Source organism: Spermophilus citellus, assembly GCF_964194105.1.
Source record: "Spermophilus citellus genome assembly, chromosome: 1".
Taxonomy (NCBI): Eukaryota; Metazoa; Chordata; class Mammalia; order Rodentia; family Sciuridae; genus Spermophilus; species Spermophilus citellus.
Genome location: NC_138182.1, coordinates 85,344,888 through 85,372,577, shown reverse-complemented (window position 1 = coordinate 85,372,577; position 27,690 = coordinate 85,344,888).

Here is a 27,690-nt window from a genome sequence, read left to right as displayed (position 1 = left end):
GTTATAGTTTATATATTTCTTTTTTTTTTGAATTTTTAATATTTATTTTTTAGTTATCGGCGGACACAACATCTTTGTTTGTATGTGGTGCTGGGGATGGAACCCCGGCCGCACGCATGCCAGGCGAGCGCACTACCGCTGAGCCACATCTCCAGCCCTAGTTTATATATTTCTGTCAAGGAATTTAAAAGTTTTAAGGTATGTCAAAACTAACATGATCTCAGAGCCAGAGTTTTGTTGTTGTTGTTGTTTTTTTTTTTTTTTTTTTGGTTAGCTTAGAAAGAAACAACTGGCAACAGCTCCATGCAGCCGATGGTGAGAACTCTGGGGATCCGGAGCACTAGCTATGATTCCTGTGATGGAAAAGCTAAAGATACTCAAATTGCTATGTGGTAAAAAAAAAAAAAAAAAAAAAAAATGGGTGTTATATACAAGGTGTGAAGTCTGCAGACTGTTTTGATTGAGCACCTTACTGATAAAAATAATTCTAAGCAGAACATTTGGGTTTGTAAATTCCATGCATTGATGAATATGTTGAAATATATGTGCATAATATCAAGCTATTGTTTACAGTATAAAACAGGTACAACACTTCAAAAGGAAAGATAAAAGCACATTTAAATAGGAAAAGCGTTGGCATGTTGATATGAAGATCTCTGCAGAGGCTTTCCCCAATGAAACAATCATACCTGGTGAAACCTATTAAAAAACAATCATTTAAAGTCTATGGAAATCATCCTAAGGGCATACAGCTAGTAGGGAAGTATTTTTCTTGAAAATCTACTAAATCTTGATAAGAACAGTGAGCTTGTAGCATTTGATCTAGGACTCACTCTCTCCCTCAGCCCCAAGATCAGTATGATGGAAGCTCTACTACGAGCAAGCATAGCTAAGAAGATGGACTGTCTCTCCCCCAGTTACTAGGACATATTTTTGGTTTCTCTAGGGGATGGAAGGCCTCCAGCATTCTTACTCCCAGTCTACAATCTTTATACCAAGCAAGTGTGGAACAGAGATCCAGCCATCACTACCACTGTATCAGGTTACGAAGGGCTATCAGGTTAAGAATCAAGTCATCCTCTGCCTTAGCTCATGCAGGTAGAAAAGATCAAGGGTTTCTGTCCTGCTTGGAAAGCAAGAATGTCACTCTAAGAGAAGCAGGTTGTTCTACTTTCCCAGTTTTGAAATAGTGGGGCAAAGATTCTGCCCACAGGGAGACACACGCTGTCCAAATAGAGAACTTTATGGCTCTCTCTAGAAAGACTAATTTTGTTTGGAGTAGACAGCATGGAGAAGTTCATGCCTAAGGACATTGTCAAAAACAATAGAGATCTGGGTGATAAGGAATTAACAGGAGGCTGGTTGTTCCACTAGAAAAAAGCTAAACAGTAGACAGCTAGAAATTTATGTGAGAGGATCTGGAAGAAGAGTCCTGCTGAACTTAGAGAGAGCCTCAAGGAGTGGCCTGGGAAGACTATCCCTGAATAAAGGCTAGACTATAATTAGATCCAGCTATGGAAGAGTTTATGCCTCAGTTGTCAAGGATAATAAGCAATCAGCTTGCAATTAGTGGGGCCTGAGAACTAGGTATGATGCTAATAGAGGAGGCCAGTCAGAAATTTACCAGGAAAATTAGGGAAAGGGACAAGTCAAAGAGAACCCAGCAAAAACCATAGTTATCATAGGAAGGAGTGGTCAGGAGTATTGTATGCATGCCTGAGGATGTACCACATGAGGGGTGCATTTTACAGGCTGCTGGCAGAGGAGGAAATAGACCTTCTTGAGTCCAGCAGAGTCATTAAGCAGAAAGGCAAGTAAACAAATAATGAAAAATAGGAAGGGGGTAGGAAGGATCAGAATCCAGGGTTGCTATATAATGTAAAATGTCCAGTTTTCAAGAAAAAATGATAAAATACGAAAACTAACAAATAAGCCTGCAAAACATAAAATTTATCCCAAACACAGGAGACAAAGCATGTTTTTGAGATGTTGGACTGAGTACATGAAGACTTCAAAGCAGCTATTTTAAATATGTTGACAGAACTAAAGGAAACCATGACTAGGAGTCCACAGGAATGTATGATCACCATGTCACACCAAATAGAGAATATCAATAGGTTGAAAATATAAAAAAGGGCAAAATGGGAATTCTGGAATTGACAAGTATGCTAACCAAAATGGAAGATTCATTAGGAAGCTTGGTTGTATATTTTGACTTACAGAAGAAAGAATAAATGATCCTGAAGACAAACTGCTAGAGATTATGCCATCAAATAACAGTAAGAAAAAAATAACAGGGGACAAAATGAAGAAAGCCTCAGAGACTTGTAGGGCACCATGAAGCACACAAGCAGATACACAACAGAAGTATTTGAAGAAGAGGAAGAGAGAAAGAAAAAACATCTTAAAATTAACGGCTGAAAACTCTCCATTTTTTTTATTGGTTGTTCAAAACCTTACAAAGCTCTTGACATATCATATTTCATGCATTAGCTTCAAGTTAGTTATGAACTCCCATTTTTACCCCAAATACAGATTGCAGAATCACATCGGTTACACATCCACATTTTTACATAATGCCATACTAGTAACTGTTGTATTCTGCTACCTTTCCTATCCTCTACTATCTCCCTCCCCTCCCCTCCCATCTTCTCTTTCTATCCCATCTACTGTAATTCATTTCTCTCCTTGTTTATTTTCCAATTCCCCTCACAACCTCTTATATGTAATTTTGTATAACAATGAGGGTCTCTCTCCATTTCCATGCAATTCCCCTTTTCTCTCCCTTTCCCTCCCACCTCATGTCTCTGTTTAATAAAACTCTCCATTTTTGATGAAAACCATTAATTCCATATCCAATGAGTTTAATAGACAATTAAGATAAGTACAACTACATCATAGTTAAAATGGTGAAAGCCAAACATGAAGAAAATCCTAAAAAGTAGCAAGAGAAAAATGAGTCACCAGGTACAATGGAATTCCGGTAAGATTAAAATCATGAAGTCCAGAAGGCAAAGAGATGATGTATTTAAAAGAAAAAAGAAAAAGAAAATAGGCTTGTCAATCAAAAAAATAATTTTTCAAAAATGAAGGCAGAATTTTTTCCAAACAAAATCTAGTAGATCCACCTTTCAAGATATATTAAAGTACTTCTTCAGGCTTCATGTATGATATAATTCAAATACACACACACACACACACACACACACACACACACACACACACACCACTACCACCAGTAGATTAATTATGTGGATAATCATAAAAGGCAGTACAATTGTATATCTCTTCTTCTTTCTTCCTTGTTATATAGTTGATTTACAGTTCAATTGCATAATACAATATTCATATAATTGTATTTTTGAACCCCAAACATAGAAATGCAATATATTTGATAATAACAGCACAAAGGAGATAGGTGGGAGATAAATACTTTGAGGTAAATGAAAACAATATATAAAAACATAGAGTGCAGTTGAAGCAGTTTTTAGAAGAGAATATTTTTAGTCACAAAAGCTTATATTGGCGAAAAAAATCTCAAATCTATAACTTAAACTTTTACATTAAGAAAATTTTTAAAAAGCAAATTGATCATAAAGTAGGTGAAAATAAGGGAGTAGTATTAGAAATAAATGAAATAAGCCAGGTGGAGTGGCACATGCTGTAATCTTAGTGGCTCAGGAGGCTGAGGCAGAAGCCTCGAGAGTTCAAAGCCAGCCTCAGCAATGGTGTGGTACTAAGCAACTCAGTGAGACCCTATCTCTAAAACACACACACACACACACACACACACACAAAATGGGGCTGAGTTCAATCCCCAGTACCCCCACCACACACACACAAAGAAAGAAATGAAATAAAAAAATAGAGAACATCAACAAAGCAAAATTTGGTTCGTTGAAAAAATCAAATCCACAAAGGTTTAGACTGACAAAAATACACACATAGATTAAAAAAAGGAGAGAAGATATTCAAATTGCTAAAATCATGAATGAACAATCATGAATGAATATAATTACAAAGAAATAAAAGGATTATAAAGAATACTATGGGGGCTGGGGATGTGGCTCAAGCGGTAGCGCGCTCGCCTGGCGTGCGTGCGGCCCGGGTTCGATCCTCAGCACCACATACCAACAAAGATGTTGTGTCCGCCGAGAACTAAAAAAAAATAAATAAATATTAAAAATTCTCTCTCTCTCTCTCTCTCTCTCTCTCTCTCTCTTAAAAAAAAAGATTAAAAAAAAAAGAATACTATGGACAACTGTGTTCTTACAAAAAAGATATCTTAGATGAAATGAAAACTACAAAGACACAAATCACTGAAACTGATTCAAGAAGTCAAAGTCTGAATAAATATATAACAAAATATGTAACAAAATACTTGAGGTTAAGTATAAAGAGAAAAGCTTTGCTTGGTTTACAGTTCTAGTGGTGCAAGTTTGAGGGCCATGTCTGGTGATAGTCTTGTTGGCAGAGTCCTGAAACATTGTAGGGAGACACATGGTAAGGGACTGGGAGCGTGTGTGTGTGTGTGTGTGTGTGTGTGTGTGTGTGTGTGTATCCCTCTCTGTGTTATCTGGTCTCTCTCTTCCTATAAAGAAACCAGAATTCAATCATAGGGGCTCCACCCTGATGACCTTATCTAATCCACTTCCCAAAGGCCTTATCTCTAAACACCATAGTTTTATAAAATTTCCATACCTCACAATGGGCATTAAATTTCAACACATGAACCCTTGGGAACACACTCAAACCATATCAAAATCATAGCAATTATTAATTGAAAAAGTCTAGAAAGAAAGGGTCCTATTCATATAACATTCCTGGTGAATTCTCCCAAACATTTAAAGAAAAATAAAAACAAAAATTTTCATAAGTGTTTTAAAAATACAGAGGAGGAGGAACACTTATCAAAACAAAAACCACATGGTTATTTTAATAGTCACAGAAAAAGCATTTGACAGAATGAAATATCCTTTTCTGAGAAAAATTCTCAAAAAATTATGAATAGAAAGAAACTTCCTCCTCGTGATAAGGACCATCAATGGAAAGTCCATAGGTCACATTGTGGTTAATGGTGAAAGACTGACCACTTTCTTCCAAAGATATGGAAGAAGATGTCTAATCTCACCATTTCCAGTCAACATTGCATGGAGGAGCTTTTGAAATGAAGTGAGAAAAAGAAATAAGTTCATTCTGGTTGGATGGGAAGAGGAAAACTATTTACAGCAACATGATCTTCTCTACAGAAAAAATTTAAAAGTTCATTAAAACTTTGTAGAGCTAATTAATGAGTTCATCATGGTGGCAGGATACAAAATCAATATACAAACTCAATTATATTTCTCTATAGTTACAATAAGCAATATGACATAAAATTAGGAAAACAATTCCCTTTACAATACCGTTAAAATATTCTGGAATGAATTGAGCATATAAGTACAAAACATATACACTAACAACCCTACTAATCATTCTACTATCAGGTTAGCTGTTTTTTTCCAGTGTCCTCATATGAAAGAAAATATATAATACTTGTCTGAATCTGGTTTATTTTACTTAACATGATGCCCCACACTTCCACCCATTCTACTGTAAATGACAGGGTTTCATTCTTTATGGATGGTTAATACTCCATTGTATATATACACTATATCTATATTTATCCATTCATCTGTTGACAGGCATCGAGCCTACATCTGTATTTTGGGTATTGTGAATAATGCCTAATAAACATGAGCATGCAAGTATCTTTTTTTTGTCTCACTTAATTCCTTTTGGATATATCCCCAGGATTGGGATAGCTGGATCAGATGGATCCTAGTTTTAGATTTTTTTCTAGGAATTTTCTTATTGTTTTCCTTGGTGTCTTATTAATAAAAATTCTTATCAGCAGTGAATAAGTGTACTTTTCCTCCAGCATTTGTTATTTGTTATTTTATTCTTTTAGTTTGGAAATACCACTTCACATCCTCTAGAAGGCTGTAACAGAAAAAGATGTGCTGTAACAAGTTGGCATGGATCTAGGGAATTGGAACCCTCATGTATTGCTGTATTGTTGGAGGAAATGGTACATGCCACATCCATTTTGGATAACAATTTAGTGCCTCAAAATGCTAAGCATAGCATAGTCATATAACTCAGACATTTTTTTCTATTTATTTACCCAAGAAAAATAAGTGTATTTCCATACTAACTCTTATATACAAATATTCATTAACAGACAGAGAACATGTTATGAGTTAGATATGAGGCATAGCCCAAAAACTCAGATGTGAGACAATAAAAAATTTTCAGAGGTGAAATAATTAGGCTATGAAAGCCTTAGCCTAATCACTGGATTAATCCACGGATACAGATGAACTGGTTGGTAACTCTAGGCAGAGTGTGGCTGGGGGAAGTAGGGAGGTATGTCACTGGGTACATGACTTTGAAGTTTATAATTTGTTCCTGGTAAGTGGAACTTTCTTCCTGATTTTTATGTCTTGAGCTGCTTCCTCCACTACATTCTTCTGCCATGATGTTCTGCCTTATCTTGGGCTATGGAATCAGCTGATGGGACTGAATTTCTGAAATCATGAGCCAAATGAACTTTCTTCCTCTAAATGGTTCTTGTCAGGTATTTTGGTCACAGTGACAGAAAGCTAACTAAAATAGATAAAACATCTTTAGGGGTAATAAATATGTTTTAAATTGATATTGTGATTATGGCTTTGTGACTCTGTGAGCATAAAAGTAAGCATTTTAATTGTATAATCTAAATGGGTGAATTTGTATGCTAAGTGAATTTTATTTCAATGAAACTGTCACAAAATACGTATAAATAAAAATATTGACTTTTTGTCTCACACTTTAATGTTGAGCAGAAGTCAGAAAAGAGATAGGTCTAGGTTGCCATCGTTTCTGTTTTTATCTTTTTTTATCTGTGCTCTTTTTTTTTTCCTTCAGGAATTAAAACTAAATGAGAACAAGTTGAATCTATAAAATTTGTATACTTTTGGACACATTTTCTTTTATGTTGATGTCCATGGTCTTTTCTTTCTTTCTTTTTTTAATCTTGAGTGCTGCATTGTTGTAAGACTGTAAGCCAAGGGCCCTTCTGTGACTGCTTGTGTGTAAATTTGTACAATTCATGTGTTGAACTACCACTTCAAATCTGTGACTTTAAAATTCAGTTGAACTGGTACCACAAGGCAATGGACAAACCTTGCCCTTTGTGCTAGGTGTTCTGGTTAATCCAAATTCTATTCCTAGATCCAGAAGTCTTTTCTATGGTGACAGCTATCTTTATGGGCCCGAGGTTTCTCATCAATGATTGAAACAGTAACCAAAAGTAAACTTAATCTTCTTTTATGTCCCTGAGTGTTTCACAAGAAAGACTAGAGTTTGAATGTGCCTTTGTTTTTTTTTTTTTTTTTATCTGTAGGACCTGAGGTTTCACCAAATCTAAAATGACTGTAGTTTTAAATTTAAAATGTGTTATTGAATTCACAGGTTCTTTTCCTACTCAATACCATTTGCAAATAACCAGTTCTAGGAGCATGAAGAAATTTTATTCAATGGCCAGTGAAAAGAGGAGAACTTATGCTGTAAAGATACCTTCTCTCCAAACAGGTGTGGGACCTGTGTTTACTAGAGCTGGGCAGTGAGGGTCTTGGTATGCATGCTGTCTTCAGAGCTTTTCACTGGGAAAGAAAGGGATTTACAGGAGTCAGGGTGCCTCTTCTTTTCTTCCTTAATTTGTCATAGTTGGATCTGTCATAGCGCCAATGGGAGTGCTTTTTATCATTACAATGAGCCCACGTTTGCTCAAGTGTCACCGTGGCATCTAAATCAGGTCTGGAATTCTCTGTAGCTGGGAGGATGTGATAAGTTGGTGATGAGCATCTGGGAGCATGTGATTATTAGCATTCAGATTTTAAGGTTTGCCAACAAGTGGCACCTAGGACAGGGCAACAGTCAATCAGCAATTTCAAGTTTCATACTGGGGTTCAAGATTCTGAAAATTGACCTTCTGATTATGTAGAGGTCATAATGTAAACATACCAGATACTTAGAGGCTTCTTTTGCTTGGCTCACAGAGGCCCAACTGGTAACTCAAAGCAGGATAGTAAAGCTTGGCATCTCATTTTGTATCATCTCCTCTTGCTATCTCAAACTTTGGGTCAGATTCCTGCTCAACTCCACTCATAGGCATATTAATAATTTAAGGAATGTCTGTCTAAACACTGACAAAGTAAGTTTGATTAGCCTTAAATTTATTTAATCTCTTTTTTCCCTTTTAAAGACTGAAGGAACCAAAATAAGGGGGAAAAATAGATATTTCCAAGGTAACAGGAATAGTAATTCTTGTGGGCAGATCAGTCCATGATGACACTACCCCTTCCAGGGGGAGAAATTACCCCTTGAAGGAAACTAGCCCTGCCCCCCTAAGGGGGAGCAATCATTTCATCATGGGAACCAGAGTGTCCCCTTTCCCCCTCAATTGGTAACTACCCCTCTAGCATTACCTTGCAGAACCAGACCTAAGACCATGACCAACCAGACTGTAGTCTGAACTATGCATACCTCTTGCTCACTGCCCCAACTATTGAAATCTGAAGTGCATGTCAGTTCCCCCAAAGAAGAGCTGAGGATACTGGGCTCCCTGATTTCCCAGTATGGCTAGATTGTTTATTAAATTTTTTCATGCTCTTCACTATTACTTTTTCATTTGATGTTTGGAGCAAGAGGCTGGACCTGGTCCTAGCAAGAGCTAGGACACTTCTGGCTCAGGACTCCAGCGATATAGGGTTAAAGGTCTCTCTGGGTCCAGAATCCATGGGCTGTGATCTCTTGCTTTTGATTATTGTCTGATCTTTAGTAAAATATACTATTTATGCCTCTATTTCTTAATCTATAATACAAGGATAAGAATTAAGATTTTAGTCATGGAATGTTGTGAGAAATATCTCTCTCTTTCTCTCAGGAAAGGCAACATCTTTTGTTTTAAAAAATATGCTTGATGGTATGGGCCAGTTTCAGTTAGCAGCTCCAACAGAAATTTGATATTAAATGAACATATTTACATAAATGTTCTAACCATTAGATAGAACCACTAGATAGAATCATTCCTTCTTATCTGTGAATGACTGGTTCCAAGACCCTCTTCAAGTACCAGAATCTCAAATGCTCAAGTGACTTACATAAAATGACATAATTACTTGCATAGAACCTCTTGCACATGCTCCTATATATTTCAAATAATCTCTAAATGGCTTATAATATATAACGTAGTGTAAATGCTATGTTCATATTTGTTATGCTGTCTTGTTTAGGGGATAATGATGAAAAAGTCTGTATATTTCTCAGTACACATGCAGATTTTTCCTTGAATATATTTGATCAATTGTTGGTTGAGTCCATGAATGCGGATCCTTCAGATGTAGAACTCAAGGATATGAAGGGATGACTGTACTTGTTAGGAAGGGTCTAATGCTCATATATAACTACAATATTTATAAACCATTACACACTAATGAAGGGTAGTACTTAAAATATATGTGTTGATGTAGAGTAGACTTAAGGGAGTAGTGTATTCTTTGCAAATATTCTCAAAAGTGTATGAGAAAAAGTTATATATATATACATATACACATATATGTATATACATATGCATATATGTATACATATACATATATAAAATTGTTGTATTCTGGTTATACAGGTCAGAATTTAGGATTTCTCTTACAGCAAAATTTCAGTTGAACATTGTAGGGCTAAATATAGGGCTAAATATCATTTTTCTTTTGCCAAAAGGAGAATAGGATGACAATTTCCAATCTATTTAATTCACTATTCCTAATATTTTATTAAAAATGGATATTTAAGGGGACAGGGTTGTGGCTCAGCAGCAGAGTGCTCACCTAGCACGTACAAGGTGCTGGGTTCGATCCTCAGCACCACATAAAAAAGTAAATAAAATAAAGGTATTGTGTCTAACTTACAATAAAAAAATTTTAAAAAATGGGTATTTAAATATTCAAATGTACTAAATAAGTAATTTCAAAGAAAAGTATTTTCCTTTAACTTAAATTTTTTCAGAAAAATTAGTTTCCCTTGATTAAAAAAAAATTTAGTCATGCATTGTCAAAAAGTTCCTCAAGGCAAAAACTGATGAAATTATTGAATAGGTACTTATGGACTTTTAGGCTTAGGTACCTGAATGACACGGGTGGGGGTGGGGGGCAGCCACTTCCTCTCTGCAGGGATCCCATTAATATTCTGGAGCCCAGAGGATCAGAAGCTTTGAGAGCATGAGAGGCAGTTTTGTTGACAAGTTCACAACACATTGAGAGCCAAAGGTTGTCACAGGGACAGCAAGAGGGTGGGGGTGGGGTGGGCTGGGGTGGGGTTGCTGGATAAGTGAGTAGGGCATCTCTGAAGGGTTTCTAAGAAATGGCTGTTGATATTTGTTGGGTTAGAGTGGAAGGCTTAAATCTAGTTACAAGTTGTAGACTGTCTATTTTGGGGCCATATATTTTGGTGGTCGGGGTAGTTATATATAATTCATGTCCGATTGAAACTTATCTGATTTCTTTTAAATGTCAAAAGAAGAAGTTTGAGTTATGAAAATCAGACTTTCATTTTATTTCTTCCAGAATAATTGGCATAGGTGTTGTTTGACAAAGTAGTTGATGGGGGTTACCAGGTACAACCTGGACATATTTGCAGTAAATTTTAATATTGGTTTATTTTTTGTAAAACGGAGACTTCAAAAGTATGCACATTTCTGTCATGCTATGAATTAACCTTTTTTTTTTTTTCTATGCATTAACCTTTGCAATTTGGCTTTTGCTCTACTTTATGGCTTTTTTTTTTTATTTGGGATGCACCGTTCTTATGGGAAAAACCAAGAGAGCTTGTGGAAGCACACGAGGTACTTTAAAGTTTCTGTTTCGATATGGCCTATGTCAGCACAAGTATGCTCAGATGCCAAGCCAATCTACTGTGCAAGCCAAATAGCAACGAAGCCTGGCTGTATTTCTTATCCGGCATAAGATACTGTCGATCACTTGGTTCTTATAATCCTCTAAATTAATTTATAAACTGAAGGTTAGGGGAAATAAATAGTTTTGAACAATAATGAGGTCATCCCTACAGGTCACTATAACAGTTGTGTTCTCAAGTTTACTGTCTTGACTAATCAACCAAGTTTACATAATTTCAAAACAAAAAGATTCATGTTTTGTCATTTAATTAACTAAACTTACGAAGCATGACAGTTTTGTTTCCAACAATTATGCATTCATTCTTTTGCTAGGATGTTGTTTTTTAAACTGGAACACTGCTCCTTAAGTTTATAGGTCACTTGGATATGATTCAGAAATACAGTTCTCTAATGGATTGGTGGCTATGTAAGTGTGTATTTTGCATGGTTTTCTTGTTAGTTCTATACATATGATTATTATAATTCAAAGGGATGGAACTGTGTTTCAGGTTAAATACTATTTCTGGGGCATTTGATTAGTGTAACAAATATATTAAAGAATAGCAAGGTTGCTTCAAAAATATCCCTACACATATCAGAGATGTAGAGATGATCCAGATGGCCTTTACACACAGTTAATTTTTATAGTTAAACTTGGAATTATTTCAAAACATGACTTTCTGCTATCATCAATGAAATTAATGAGCGATCATAGAAATTTGTTTTAAGGTTTCTATAGGCCACAGTTAATAACCAATATTTTTATGGCAATGACTGTGTGATCTCTTTTTCCTTTTATTTGGTTCAGTTATTTTGTGTAATGAGTTTTGTCTTTTCCTTTTGAAATTCATCCCTTCATCATAGTAGCTTTTGATTTTGTATAAATAACATTTTCGTTTTCAAAGATTTTATATCATCTTTTTTACCTCTATGCTAAATAACGTTGTTAAATGGTTTGTTATGGGGTAATAAATTTTGAAGTCACATTGAAATATATTCTTAGCTTTATCTAGATTCCTTATATTTTATTTTATATTATTTAATTCACCTAATAATTTATTTTATCATAAAACTTAATGGTGCAGATTCTTCCAGTGCATAAACATTAGGATAGTCAGACATGCTCCGCAACAGAAGGACTCTCATGCCACTAATACCATTTGTGAATTACTCTTTCAAAATATTAAGTGTATATCTGTGCCTAAAAGCAATTATTACAATTTAGAAAAATGAATTTCTGGACAACTTTTTAACCAATAAAATTATATATCTTCATTGTTTTCTTTTTAGTTCTTTACATTTGTTACTCTACTTGCTATTTCCATCAACTTTCTCATGGAGAAAATTTTACCCATTTTTCAGATTTTGTAATCTTGATTTAAAGGAGTTAACATTATTCCATGGTCTCAAAATTTTAAGGTAATTTTACAAATTTCTTTTCTTTATTTTTGCCTCTCCAACACTTTTTATTTACTTGTATTCTGTGTGTGTGTGTGTGTGTGTGTGTGTGTGTGTTTGTGTGGTGCTGGGGATTGAACCCAGGGCCTTGTGCATGTGAGGCAAGAACTCTCCAACTGAACTATATCCCCAACCCATATTATTTGAATTATTGATAATTGCCATTCTTGACTGGAGTGAGATAAAATGATGAAATCTCAATGTAGTTTTTATTTGTACTTTCTTAATTAATAGATATTCAACATTTTTTTCCTTATACTTGTGAGTCAAAGTGCTCAACAACTGAGCTATAACCTCAGCCCTCATTAAAATCTTTATGTGTCTCTAATATGAGAAACAGAATGAGAACTACAAAGTCTTGTTTGTACTTCCTCATGGTTTAGATATGAAGTGCCCCCCAAAAGTTCATGTGTGAAATAATGTAGACATTTTTAAAGGTGAAATGATCAGATTATGAGAGGTGTAATCTAATCAGCAGAATAATCCACTGAGATGGATTAACTGGGCAGTAACTGTAGGCAGGTAGTGTATGGCTGGAAAAAGTAGGCCAACTGGGAGTGTGCCTTTGGGGTTTATATTGTGTCCCTGGTGAGTGGAGCTCTGTCTCTGCTTCCTGTTTACCAGGTTCTGAGCTGCTTTCCTCCACCACACTCTTCTGCTATGTTATTCTCTCTCACCTCAGGCTATGGAGTGTGCTGACCACAGGACAGAACCTCTGAAACTGTGAACCAAAATAAACTTGCTCCTTCAAAGCTGTTTCTGTTGGGTCTTTTGGTCACAGTAACACAAAAGCTGACTGAAACATTCGTATTTGATGAAAATAAAACTTATCAGATCTGAAGAAAGACTTTCAGTCTTTCAGTGAGTGATATGTCCTGGTATTATCAGCATTTTAAGTAAAATGTTGAAAAAAAATCCGTGAATAACTGAAAAGTGTAATTCTCATATGGGGTGACAGCACGTCATGGCTACTGGGGAATGACTATGAACTACTTAGATGATAAATTCCAAATTTATAGTGAGTATCAGAAGTTCAGAGAAAGAAAATAACTCATGGAGAAGATGTAGTAGTAGAAATAAATGAAAAATTATCTTAAAATGAAGAAAGACATGGATATTTACATAAAATTTTATTAGTTTTCTAGCAAAACTAAAGAAAAGATCACATCTTAAAAATTTTGAATATCAAAAATAGTTTCTTGACATCATGGGAAAAGAAAGCTGGTGAGTTAATAGGCAGATAGAATCATCAAATTCACTTTAGAATTGTTTTGTTATGATCAAACTTTAGAAGATAGCATATTTTTGAGGAGTGTTTAGAGGTGAGTGGAACTCTTCCATTGTTAGGAAGCCTGGAGTGTTTCTGGGTGTTTGTAGGCAGATCCAGGGAAGATGCAAATCCTAAAGTTGATGGGCTAATTATTCTCTATGAAGACCTGTCCTTTCCCAAGAACCATGGCATCCAATAGTGGAACAGTGTTCTCAGCACTGGATTTTTAAAAAGCAAAGCTGATAAGGACAATAAATGTGCAATTATAAACTGTTATTATGATGATTAAGGACATGAACAGGTGACAGATACTCAAAGAAACTGTAAAGAAAAATATTTCATTGTTTTAATGGCTAAAGTAAAACTCATAAAAATCCCTTTTTAAAGCAAATATTGTAAAAAGGAATACTTTTAGCATTACAAGTATTTTTGACAAAGAGAAATTTCATAAATTGTTTTTATTAGTAGGTTATGGAAGACAAATTAGCCTTTTAAAAATATATGCTCATTTTCAAACAGTTATTCTACTACTAGGAAATTTTCTTAAAAATTTTATTTAGGGGATGTTACAAAGGTGAACTTAGAGATACTTATTGTATTATTACTGAAGTTTAGTAAACAACTGAATTATCCAACAAATAAGGCGCTGGTTAAGTGAATTATTATATAGCTATATAATAGAATATCAGTGATTAAAATAATGGTATAAGTTTTATGTTGACATTATGGAAAAAGTATGCATGTATTGATAAAAGATATAGAACATTCTTATAAAATAGTAAATCAGTGAGTGCAAAAGTTTGCAACAATATGCAAATAAATATCATCTTGGGTATGTGAAGTTAGACATTTTCTTTTATTCCTTATTCTTAACTTTTTTCCTCAAGGTTAAATAAAGGGAAATATCCACTTCCAATATTTTTGGAAAAACAAATTACTAATCAACAACTTCATAATTGTAAGATCATTGCATTAGACATAATTTGGCATTTTTAGAATCCTACTGAGATATAAATATACCATTTATTTAAAATGAAAAATTCAACTACATTAAGTTAAGTACATCAGGTGTGTAAAACTATCAACATAGTAATTTAGAAGATAACTATAAAAAGATGGATTTTTGAAGCTTATTTTGAGCAGTGCTGTGAACTTTCCTATTTGGGGTTTTCATACTCTTTGGGAATAATTTATGCCTCTGTAGTTTATGTGTATATTTAGGGTACATAGGGTATATTAACAAACATCAGGTATCCTGTTCTTGAACCAAGATGACATTTTACTAGCTCTAAAAGAAAACCGGTAATGGCAACATTGAAAGTACTTCCTATGGTTTGAACATAGCTTGTCCCCCTGAAACTAATGGTGGGATAATTCCCAAAGTAAGAGTGTTGAGTGGTATTGGGTTTTCAGAAGTGATTAGGTCAATGCTAATCTTAGGAATCAATGCTTTTCTCTTAGGGGTGAGAAAAACTCACATTCTGAATTGGTTACCAGAAGAGGGAGTCCTCACAGAGTGATGTTGCCCTACCTTTGGCCTCTCTTTTTTTTTTTTTTTTTTTTTAAGAATAAGGAATTTCAAGCATCTTCTTTTTTTTTTTTTTTTTTTTTTTTTTTTAAGAGAGAGAGAGGGAGGGAGGGAGAGAATTTTTATTATTTTTATTTTTTAGTTATGGGCGGACACAACATCTCTGTTGGTATGTGGTGCTGAGGATCGAACCCGGGCCGCACGCATGCCAGGCGAGCGCGCTACCGCTTGAGCCACATCCCCAGCCCCCTTTGGCCTCTCTTAAGCACTGGCTTGCCCTCCAAATTTCTGCCATGTTAGGATACAGCACAAGGCCCTCACCAGAAACTGAGCAGATGCCAGAGCCATGATCTTGGACCTCCCAGCCTTCATCACCATGAGCTAAATAAATTTCTTTCTTTTATAAATTATAGTGTCAGGCATTTTGTTATAGCAATAATAAATGAAGTAAAACAGCTCCTTTCACTACAGCTTTCTCTTCAGATTCTTAATATGTTATCCATTTCTTTTCATAGGAATAATGAATAAAATTGCCAAGATATGTCTATAACTTACAGTCCTACCATAAAATCTTGTCTTAATGGAACCAGATTTGTACATATTACTTTTTAGCTGGTAAATTCAGCCAGAGTTCTCTATTCTTATTTTATTTTGAACTATAATTTTAATTTTTCTAATCCTACACCATTTATAAATTGTAGAAAAATTTGCACATTATGGTTATTATTGTATTATTACATTAAATACCTTAAAGACATCCAGCACAAGAATTATAACAATCTGGTTTCTCTAATTGTGGCAATGATTATATAATATATTCTTTCTTAGGTGATTAAATATTTTTTATTTACTTCATAAAATTCCCAGAGTTGCATCTGATGAGATTATGTAGTCATCATATTATTTATTCCATCTTAATTTCGGAATAATTTGTGGCAACATTTTTATCTGAAAGATTTTCTTAACTAATTTTTCTGTTTACATTTTGAATCAAACTTGAACATTTTTAATATGTAAATCAACAGCTATTTATTTTAAAGTACATTAAATGTATTTCTTTTTTCAAATTTCTGATTTTCAAATCACCTAAATGATTACATTTATGTCTTTATTAAGCATGCCAATGTTAAATGACATTGTGGATCCAGGTATTGTCATTTGCTTAAATTGAAAAATATAAGATAATACGGAGAGCTTCTTTTCTAGCTTTATTTCTGAAAATAGAGTTGCTCCTTGGAGAATTGATTCCAAGACCTCCCAGAATACCAGCATATGATAATACTCAGGTCTCATATAAAATGGTCAGATACAGATGCAGTTTTTAAAATTTTTAGCTGTTGGAGGACATAATACCTTTATTTTTTTATTTTTATGTGGTTCTGAGCATCCAACCCAATGTCTCATGCATGCTAGGTGAGCACTCTACCACTGAGCCACAACCCCAGTCCAGTCTCAGATGCAGTTTTTGTTCAGAATATGTTTGTCCCACTGTTGGTTAAGTTAGAGGATATAGAACATAAAGATATAGAAAGACAATAGAATTAAATTCAAGGTTGAATTTATTTAGATTTTATCTTCCATTTTTTACCTTTAATTTTATAAAATAGCTAAAATAAGAGAGTGTTTTAGCCTTCTATGGCTACAGGAATATTTTGTGCTTGTTTTATAATGAATATTTATATAGCAGATTTTGATCTGAGACTAGTGTTTAAGTCAAGTCTATAACACTCAGCTGCCCTATTGTTGGCCACCAGTATTTACCGAGAAGAGTCTTGCTGCCCTCCACTCCCTGGAAAGAGCTTTACTATGCCCTTGATCTGGGAAAATCCTACTTATTCTTTAAGATACTCAATAAATACAGTGTATTTGGAGACTTACAACGACAACAGAATGAAGAACCTTAATCAATAACTTCTACTGAAGATAACAGCTATAATGTCATTGAAGATTTAAAAGGGAAAATACACAATTGAAGTTCATATGCACACATAATCTAATCTTAGCCTGATGGGTTTTATGGAGATGCTAGCAAAATACACAATTGATCATTTTATAAAACCTTTTACCTGAAGAATCTACTTACCCAAACTCAGATTGTGGGTTTTGCTTTCTGGAAAATAAAATGTATACAGAGATTTCCCATGTCACTTTTTAATTTGTGTTTAGTAAGTGTCATTCCCTGACATGCAATTGTTTTTCAGATCATCATTTCCCCAGAGGTTTCACTTACCTTCAAATATCGTCAGTGCATCTGTCTGTGACATGCAGAGATATAGCTGTGGGCAGCAGGGCCTATGTGGTGGGTTTAGGTAGAATTCGGTCTAGATGAGAAATTAAATTTGCCTCTGAATGCTGATTGACGGGTGTAAATATAATGCCCACAAAGGAAGGGAAGAGTGTATTCTGAACAGAGATGCTGTGGGGAAGGTGGGGCAGGCTTGGGAAAGGGATAGCCTGAGCTGAGGGTTCAAGGAAATGTATCAGGGACTTGAACTCCAAGTGTGATTTCGGTTTCTGAGGGTTTTGGGTTTTGGTTTCATAATCAGCACTTGGTCTGAAGATACAAGTCTGAAGTCAGGTTATCATTTAAATCAACCTTAAACATCACCTCTACTTTGTTATATTATTCTTTAGGACTTGAATTGCTACATTAAAAACTTCAAATCTTTGAGTTCTTTTGTATAATTTTATCCACCCCAGATTTGATTGCCACATTTGAAAAGTTAGACAGCTGATACCACTTTCCATCTTTTTGATGAGTGCTTAACTTATATAATGACACTTTAAGTTTTAATTTTGTAATCCTTAATTGTAACCATTACAGCAATCATTTACTTATAATCTATAAATGTATTCCAGGTTTTGAATCAAATTGAATTCCCACTGCAATTGCCACCTTCATCTTTCATGACTTAATTAACTAAGAATATTTAATTAATATACTATATTTTAGCCAATTGTTTCTAAAAATTAACTTTCATGATGTGTTAAGAATTAATTACAGCCATTACTGCAAAATTAATCATTAAATTTTAATAGAGCTACATGAAACAGAAAAATTCTGAGTTTTAAAGTGTTTCTTAAAATTTTTAGTTATGAGATCCATCAATGCTGACATCTTAATTTTGTTCTGCTTTTCCACTGATGCATTTATTTTTATATAATTATGAGCTGTCAAAGGTCCCTTTCCTAACAACAGATTTTATTTGCTTCACTGAACTTAATGAAATTCATGTGCATGAGTGAATTGTACAGATATATTTAAATTCTGTACCTGAAATTCTTATCTCCAATGGAAGCTAATATTTTAAAACATGAGGGCGATTGAGGAAAGCCAGTCATCGAGAATCACAAAAACCATAGGTTAAAAGATACAAAGAAGATATTTAGTGGGTTTTGGTAACTTCATTCTGTTTTATACCTAAATCCTTTCAATCTCTTGCATAACTAATTTAATCTTAATATTTTCAGGGAAGATTCTACAAGTTTCTTCAGAAATATGCTCTATTATCAAAAGGCATTTCTCAGAATCAATAGCTTTGTTTCAGCTACTACATTAATTACCCTGGAGGAAAAACAGCTATTCATTTGTTTCTACAAAACAATCATTTTCATCAAATATTTCCTGAGTTTTATATTCTCTTCTTTTAAAAAATAATAAGCATGTTGAGTATGATTAAATTCATTTATTGACAAGGTTGGATTTGCAATGTATGGTGAATTAGAGGTTATTTGTGCCGTTCCTAGGGACACAGCCGTGAAATAGCTTTGGTATTCTTCAACGTGATCCTGTTAAGTAAGCTAAAGCAGTTTTTACAGATGCTATTTTGAGACTTAACTTCTCCTTTAGTAAAAGTAATTAAAGATGGGATACTAGGAGCAGTGAGCTCACAGTCCTAGAGGGTATCATCCTTACCACATCGAGTGAGTACTCATGACATCCATCCTGGAGTGCTCCACTCAGACTCAGGCTCTTCTGGCTTTGGGGGGTCCAAGAGAGGCTTTCTCTACTGACTTCCAGTTTTGCCTGTTACATTTAATGAACTGGGATGGCTTTATAATGTAAAGTGCCTGGTATGAAATTCTCAATTTAATTGGATCATGAGATAGTAGTAAACTATATTGAAAATGGACTTTAATCTACCATCCTAATGCTGAAGTTAACTAGAATTTGGTTCTTGCTCTCAACTTGTTCATAGTCAAGCACGTTGAAGGTAGGGGGTAACGACAACATCCCCTCCTTAATCTGCAGTTCATTGACCCTTATTCAAAAAGAAGAGGACATTTACATGATGTTTGTTACAGTATATTGTTAAGATTATTCCATTTTATTATTGTTAATCTCTTACAACCTAATTGGTAAATTAAATCTTATAATAAGTAATTATACATAGAAAAAATAGTATATACAGGGCTCAGTAGTAGCCAAGGTTTCAAGCATCTGCTGGGCATCTTAAAAGGTATCCCCCATGGCTAAGAGGGGACTAGTGTATAGAAGTAAATATACATGTAAGAAGTTTAAGAGTCATGATAGAATGCAGGGAGGGAAGACTAAAGAATTGTTTTAATAGAGATGTGCCTTTTGAAATGGATCTTGGAGAATGAATTAGAATTGACCAGGAAGAGGAGAAAGAGATGAGCTCAGAGTCAATGGAATAGAAAGCCTTTGTGAAATTAGTAAATTATTTATTCTTATGGTTTGGATATGAAGTATTCCCCAAAAGCTCACGTGTGAGATAATGCAACAAGGTTCAGAGGAGAAATGATTGGGTTGTGGGAGTCTTAACCCAATCAGTGAATTAATCCCTGATGGGATTAACTGATTGGTGACTTGAGGCAGGTGGGGTGTGGCTGGAGGAAGTGGTTAATTGGGGGTGTGGCTATGGGGTATATATTTTGTATCTGGAGCTGGAGTCTCTCTCTTTGCTTCTTGACCACCATGATGTGAGCTGTTTCCCTCTGCCACACACTCTGCCATGATGTTCTGCCTCACCTCAAGCCCTGAGGAATGGAGCTGGACTCTGAACTGAGACCTCTGAAACCATGAGCCCTCAAATAAACTTTTCCTCCCCTACAGTTGTGCTGGTCAAATCCTTTAGTTGCAGCAGCCAAAGCTGACTAAAATATTTACATTTCTTTAAAAACTCACATTCCTTTAGCCCATTATTATTACTTTGCATGCAAGATTAGAAACAGGAGTGTAGGAAAGTGTTATTTCACATGGGGAACACTTTGCTCAGGTTACACACTAAAGTAACCTTTGGATTTAGGAGCTGTGTTGCTACTGAATTCTTCTATCTTTGAGTTTATTCTATTTTTCTTTTTTTAATTGAATGGTTAGTTCACTAATTTTCAATTTTTACTTCTTAAAAGTGCTTATTTAAGTTGATTGTACTTTATAGCATTACCTAGGATTTGATGTCTAAGATTTCTTTCTTTCTTTTGATCTTGGTAATTCAAGTAACATTTTTCCATTTCAATCATAATAACTCCCTAGGCTCAGTAATTATTTGGAAGTATATTATTATTAATTATTTGGGAAAGTATTTAAATTTACTAAGTTTGTGACAGTTTTGTGATTTGTTGGTTTCGGGGGCTTTAATTTTATTGCTTTGGGGCAGACAGTGCTCTGTATAAGTAATTTATTCAATAGAAACTTCTTTTGTGGGTAGTTCTTGGCCAAAATTTTGTAAATGTTTATTTGTTTAAATTTTTGGTTTTAGCTGGGCATGGTGGTGCACACCTGCAATCCCTGCAACTTGGAAGGCTGAGGAAGGAGGATTGCACATTCAAATCCTGCCTCAGCAATTTAGCAAAGCCCAAAGTAATTTAGCAAGATCCTGTCTCAAAAAAAAAAAAAAAAAAAAAGAGCTCAGAGGCAGCTCAGTGGTTAAGTGCCCCTGGCTCTCCAATACCCGCCCCCTGCAAAAAAAAAAAAAAAAAAGAAAGAAAAATGGGTTTCAGGGCTCTCTGAAAAAGTCTATTATGTCAAAATCATAGTTGTATTCTATTTTTTAAAAAAAATTTTAGTCACTCTGATGGGTATATACAAATGATATCTCATTTTGTTTTTAATTTGTTTTTACTTAGTGAAGATTTGAAAACTATTTCATATGAGTAACTGGTTAAGGCTTTTTTTCTCCATTAATATATTGGAACATTTCTTTCTTTTTTTATTTTTAAGGAATTCTGCATATACTCTGGGTATGATTTCTTTGAGGATATCTGTTTTCTAAATAGTTGCTGGTGTTTTTGTCTTATTCTTTAAATAATGAATTTTAATACTAAGTTTTTAATTTTTTGAACTAAATTTACATCATGATTAATGCATTTGTGCTCTATTTAAGAAATCTTTGCTCGCTCCAGCATCACAAAGAACTCCCCTTATAATGTCTTTTAGACCTTTATTGTTGAACATGTTTACATTTGTGTTCTGTGATTGTTTTTAATGTATGTTTTAAGGTACACACTAGGGCACTTTTTTTATATGGATGTCTAATGAATTAACAGTCACTTATTGCAAAGATAATACTCCCTCAAAACAAGGCATTGCCACCTTCATCATACAGTGAGCAATTGTTAAAGTATAAGCCTGTTTCTGGGCTCTCTATTTCACTGGTCCATCTTAATTATGATAGCTTGATCACAAGTTATAGTACCTGGAAATATAAGTCCTACAACTTTGTTACTCCTTGAGGTTGACTTTTCCATGCTTGAGTTTTGCATTTACATTTTTATGCACACATACATACACCCATGATAAAATTTTGACTGGGAATGAATTATGCCTATAGTTAACTTTAGGAAAAACTGATTTCTTAAGTGTTAAGTCTTCCCAAAGGTGTCAAAAATGTATTTTGGAGGAAAGACAGCCTTTTTAACAAATGATGCTGGGAAAACTGGATATTCATATTTAGAAAAATGAAATCAGACCTCTGTGTCTCACCTTGCACAAAACTCAAATTGAAATAAATCAAAGTCTTGGGAATTAGACCAAAAACCTCAGCCCATCATATGAGTGCTAGCACCAACTTCCTAAACAAGACCCCTAAAGCACAAGAAATGAAAACAATAAGAATCAATAAGAGGGATGCCATCAAACTAAAAAGCTTCCACACAGCAAAGGAAATGATTAAGTGTGAAGAGAGAGCCTACAGAATGGAAGAAAATCTTGGCCAGCTTCTCCTCTGCTAGGGGATTACTATCCAGAATATATAAAAAAAAATGCAAAAAATTTAAGATCGCCCCCCTGCCCCAAACAATGCAGTCAATAAAGGGGCAAAAAGAACTAAGCAGAAACTTCTCAAAAGAAGAAACATAAATGGCCAAAAAATATATAAAAAAATCTTCAACATCTCTAGCAATCAGAGAAATGCAAATCAAAATGACACTAACATTTCATCTCACTTCAGTAAGAGAGGCAATGATTGAGAATATAAACAACAATAAATGCTGGTGAGGTTGTGGGGAGAAAGGAACACTTGCACATTGTTGGCGGGACTGCAGACTAATACAACCATTCTGGAAAACAGGATGGACATACCTCAAAAATCTAGGGATGGAACTACCATATGACCCAGCTATCCCTCTCTTTGGTATTTTCTCCAAAGATCTAAAATCTGCATACTAAAGCAACACAGTCACCCCCGTGTTTATAGCAGCACAATTCACAATAATTATATTAAGAAATCAACTCAGGTACCCATCAATAGATGAATGAATTAAGAATTTGTGATATACTTATATGTATATATGTATATGTAAAGCATATGCAGGTAAACAGATGAAAATGGAGAATATCAGTGCTCAATGAAATATTTCAAACTCAGAAACTGAAAAGTGAAATGTTTTCTCTTGCATACAGAAGCTAGAGTAAAATAAAAGAAAGGGTGAGGGAAGAATAGGATATCATAAAGTGAGAATCAGAAATGTAGAAGATGAGAGGCAGAGTGAAGAAATGGGTAAGAGAAGGCAATGCAGAATGAATTTATAAAAAACCATGTATGTGCATATGTAAATATACCACAGGGAATTTCGCCTATATGCATAAGTAAGAAGATCCAATCAAATATAAATAAATAGACAAGTGAGAGAAAGTCTAGTCAGTAGAGAAAGGAGAAGAGGGGAGGGAAAGGAGAATAGGAGGGAAAAATTAGGATCGTGAACTGAAATAGACTTCCATGCATCTATGAGTGCCGCAGTCTTGGCTGGGCACAGAATCACGAGCCACTCAAGCAGGAACAAAACTTTATTTTTGAAAAAGCCGCCAATACTCCGTAGGCCCCGGCAAGGCAAACCCGGTCCTCCCATGCGGGCGTCTGCCGGAACCGCACGTCTCCCGGAACCGGGGGTCCCCCGGACCTCCCCCGGAATTTCCTCCTACTATCCTTCCCCAACCAATGGGAACTCTCCAGGAGTCCCGTAACATGAGTCAGGTAGCACGCCAAGGTGAACAGCGGGAGTCCAATTTCCATATGAATGTAAATCTTAACATAATCATATCATCTCAGTGGCTAGCTGGCGTCATTTTACAACCAAAGGTGACATACATCGTATTATTTGCTTGTGGCTCCTAGCATCTGCCCCCTTCTGTTTAATTAAGCAACAAGCAATGTGGCTAGGGACCGTGCCTGGTAGGTTGTCCAATTCAACATATGGTTCTTACCCGTCATGGGAGAACTGACCTTTAGGCGTCAGCTTCCTGTCTTAGGTTGAATCCACTGCAATCAGATCAACCCGTCACTGACTACCGGTCCAGCATTCAGCCATGCTTGTGGATAGGCCTATGCACCAGTGGGGGGGTGAGGTTCTTGCCTCACCTCTGTTGGCCCCCAAATTTTAGACCATCACTAGTAGAAGGGAGGAGGATACAGAAATGCCACGACACCAAGCCAATTGATGGCTCCTTTGGAAAAATTGCGTCACTGGTGACACCATCAGCAAAGATATGCCAGCATTACCACAATTAACATGGGGTGAGCTGGCAAGGAAATTGCATCACTGGTGACACCATCAGCAAAGATATGCCAGCAGTACCACAATTTGCTGCACCAGACGATATTTCATAATGCATGTAACTGATATATAGTCCAGGCAAGTTCTGCAGGCAGTTCAAATCGGAGGAGTCTATCAATATGTCCATTTCCTCCCAAAGTAAATCAAGTCCTTGATTGAGCATTACTTGTTGAGTTATATTCATTGATGCATCAGTTTATACAGTTTACTGTGATAGCTATCATAGAAGCTGTAGTTTGGTTTTATCTTAGTCTTTACCGGAATTGGGATGGAGATGGAAATTCTGGCAATGATGCTAAAGAGACATTATCCTGAACAGAATTATTAAATATAATGAAAAGGAAAGGTGAAAGTAAACAAACAGATCTGTTAAACTCCTTAAAAAACAATCCTTAACAGCTGTTTACCTAATTTAAATTAGTAAACAAACAGATCTGTTAACCACCTTTAAAAACAATCATTAACAGCTGTTCACCTAATTTAAATTAAACCATATAAATCACGTGAATAAAGAAAAAATTCGGATCCATTTTTTCATGAGTGCTCCTCATATAAGAAATATGGACATACACACATACAGACATACAACACAAAACAGAAGTGTGCACACAACATACAACACATAAGACAATAGTAAATAAAGGCCTTGTAGCTATACCTAGGTGAAATCTCCATTGCAATGTTTAAAACCTCCACAGTCAAAAAATAAAACACAGTCAAAAAATAAAACTGATCAGAAAAACATTAACCTAGGTTTGTATGAACTCAAAAATAAAATAGAACTTTATGATGTGGGAAAAATGCAATAATAAAATAGATATTGAAAAAAACACCTTGGTTAATCACTGTCGCAGATGTAAGAATAGCCAAGCTGGAGCTCTGGATATCAGCTGTTATGGATTTGAGTCAAATCATCTTCTTTTTCTGTAGAAATTGTTTTAGTTAATCTCTCTGGAATCCAAATCGGTTGCTGTTCCTCCTGTGGGAAAACACAGACAGTGCCCCAATTCCAGACTATCACTGGATCCGGGCCTTTCCATTGTCCTGTTAGAATATCTTTCCAAAGTACCTTAGACTTATGTACATTTTTGGGGTACAAATGTCTTTCCGCAGCACTAAGTCCCGATGAATCCAAATTTAAAAAGTTTAGAGTAAAAAGGGTTATTTTAAGTTTATCTTTGGGGGATATATACCCCTTTCCAATTCCCTCCTTTTGTTTTAATAAGTACATTTTAATAGTTTGATGAGCTCTTTCAACTATGCCTTGTCCTTGTGGATTGTATGGAATTCCTGTTATGTGAGTAATGCCAAATGATGAGCAAAATTGTTTAAAAGAGGTGGAAGTATAACCAGGACCATTGTCCGTTTTTAACTGTTTTGGAACGCCCACAGTGGCAAAATTTTGTAAGCAATGAGCTATAACATCTTTAGTTTTTTCTCCGGCATGAAGGGAGCCCATCAAAAATCCGGAAGAAGTATCAACTGTAACATGTAAATATTTTAATTTTCCAAATTCTGGCAAGTGTGTGACGTCCATCTGCCAAATATGGTTAGGTATCAGTCCTCTAGGATTGACTCCAAGATTAACTTGTGGTAAAAATGTCACACAATTTTGACATTGTTTTATTATATGTCTGGCTTGTTCTTTAGTTATTTTAAAACGTTTTTGTAAAGTATTAGCATTGACATGGAACCTTTTATGAAAATTTATAGCTTCTTCTATTGTGGAGAAAATATGTATGTCATGTGTAGATTTATCTGCTAGTTCATTGCCCATACTAAGGGCTCCAGGCAATCCTGTATGTGCCCTGATATGTCCTATAAAGAATGGATCTTTTCAGTCCCAGATTAGACTTTGTATAGCGGAAAACAAAGAGAAAACAGTAGAAGAAGGTGAAATCCTACCAGCATCTTCAAGGGATACTATAGCATTAACTACATACTGACTATCAGAAAATAAATTAAATACAGAATCTTTAAACATCATAAAAGCTTGTAATACTGCATTAAGCTCTACCTTTTGAGCTGATTGTTTGGGTACTAAAAATGTAAAAGTTTGATCAGGAGTAACTACTGTTGCTGTACAATTGTTTGACCCATCAGTGAATATATTTGGAGCATTTATGATAGGGGTTTTTCTTGTCATTTTTGGAAAAACTACAGGATGCTTAGACCAAAAAGACAACAAAGGATTAGATGGTAAGTGATTATCAAATGAAACACTAGTTTTACACATGATTATTGCCCAAGTATTTAACTCATTAGCTAACTTATCAATTTGATCCATAGTATATGGAGTAATAATTTTATTGGGAGAAATCCCAAATACTCCCTTAGCTGCTTTTATTCCTTTGAGTATCAATTGTCCTACAGCCTCAGGATATCTAGTAAGAATAGTGTTAGGAGAATAAGATAAATGTATCCACAATAATGGACCTTCTTGCCAAAATACTCCTGTAGGAATATTTTTTGTTGGTAGCACAATAAATAATAAAGGCAAACTTATATCAAGTCTATCCAAATGCATATTTTCCATATATGTTTCAATGATTTTTAATGCTTTTCTTGCTTCAGGCGTTAACATGCGGGGTGAATTTGGATCTGATGGACCTTTTAGAATATCAAATAAAGGTCCCAACTCTCCTGTTGGTATGCCTAGATAAGGCCTTATCCAATTTATGTCTCCCAATAACTTTTGAAAGTCATTAAGTGATTTGAGTTGATCTACTCGTATTTGAATTTTTGGTGGACGGACCATGGTTGAGGATAATAGAACTCCTAAATAATTAATTGGAAGATTTAATTGTACTTTATCTATTGCTATCTCTAGATTATAATTTTTCAATAAGTTTGTAAGTGTGGCATAACATTCTAGTAATGTGTTTTTATCTTTATGTGCCAATAACACATCATCCGTATAGTGAAATATTTGTAGTTCAGGATTTTGATTTCTAAGTGGCTGGATTGCTTTATTAACATAAATTTGACACATAGTTGGGCTGTTAGCCATCCCTTGAGGGAGTACTTTCCATTCATATCTCTGATCAGGACCTTCATGATTCAGTGCAGGGATAGTAAATGCAAAATGTGTACTATCCTCGGGATGAATTGGAATTGAAAAGAAACAATCTTTAATATCTATAGCTAAAACATGCCAGGTTTTTGGTAAAGCAGACAATTGGGGAATCCCTGATTGAGCAGGTCCCATAATAACCATCTCATTATTAATGGCTCTTAAATCTTGTAATAATCTCCATTTACCAGATTTCTTTTTAATGACAAAAATGGGAGTATTATGGGGGGATACGGAAGGTTGTATATGTCCTTCCGCTAATTGTTGTCTGACCAAGTTATGGGCTACTTGTATCTTTTCTTTAGTCAGGGGCCACTGAGGAACCCACAATGGTCTTTCTGATTTCCAAGTAATTTTGATTGTCTCAGTGGCCCTTT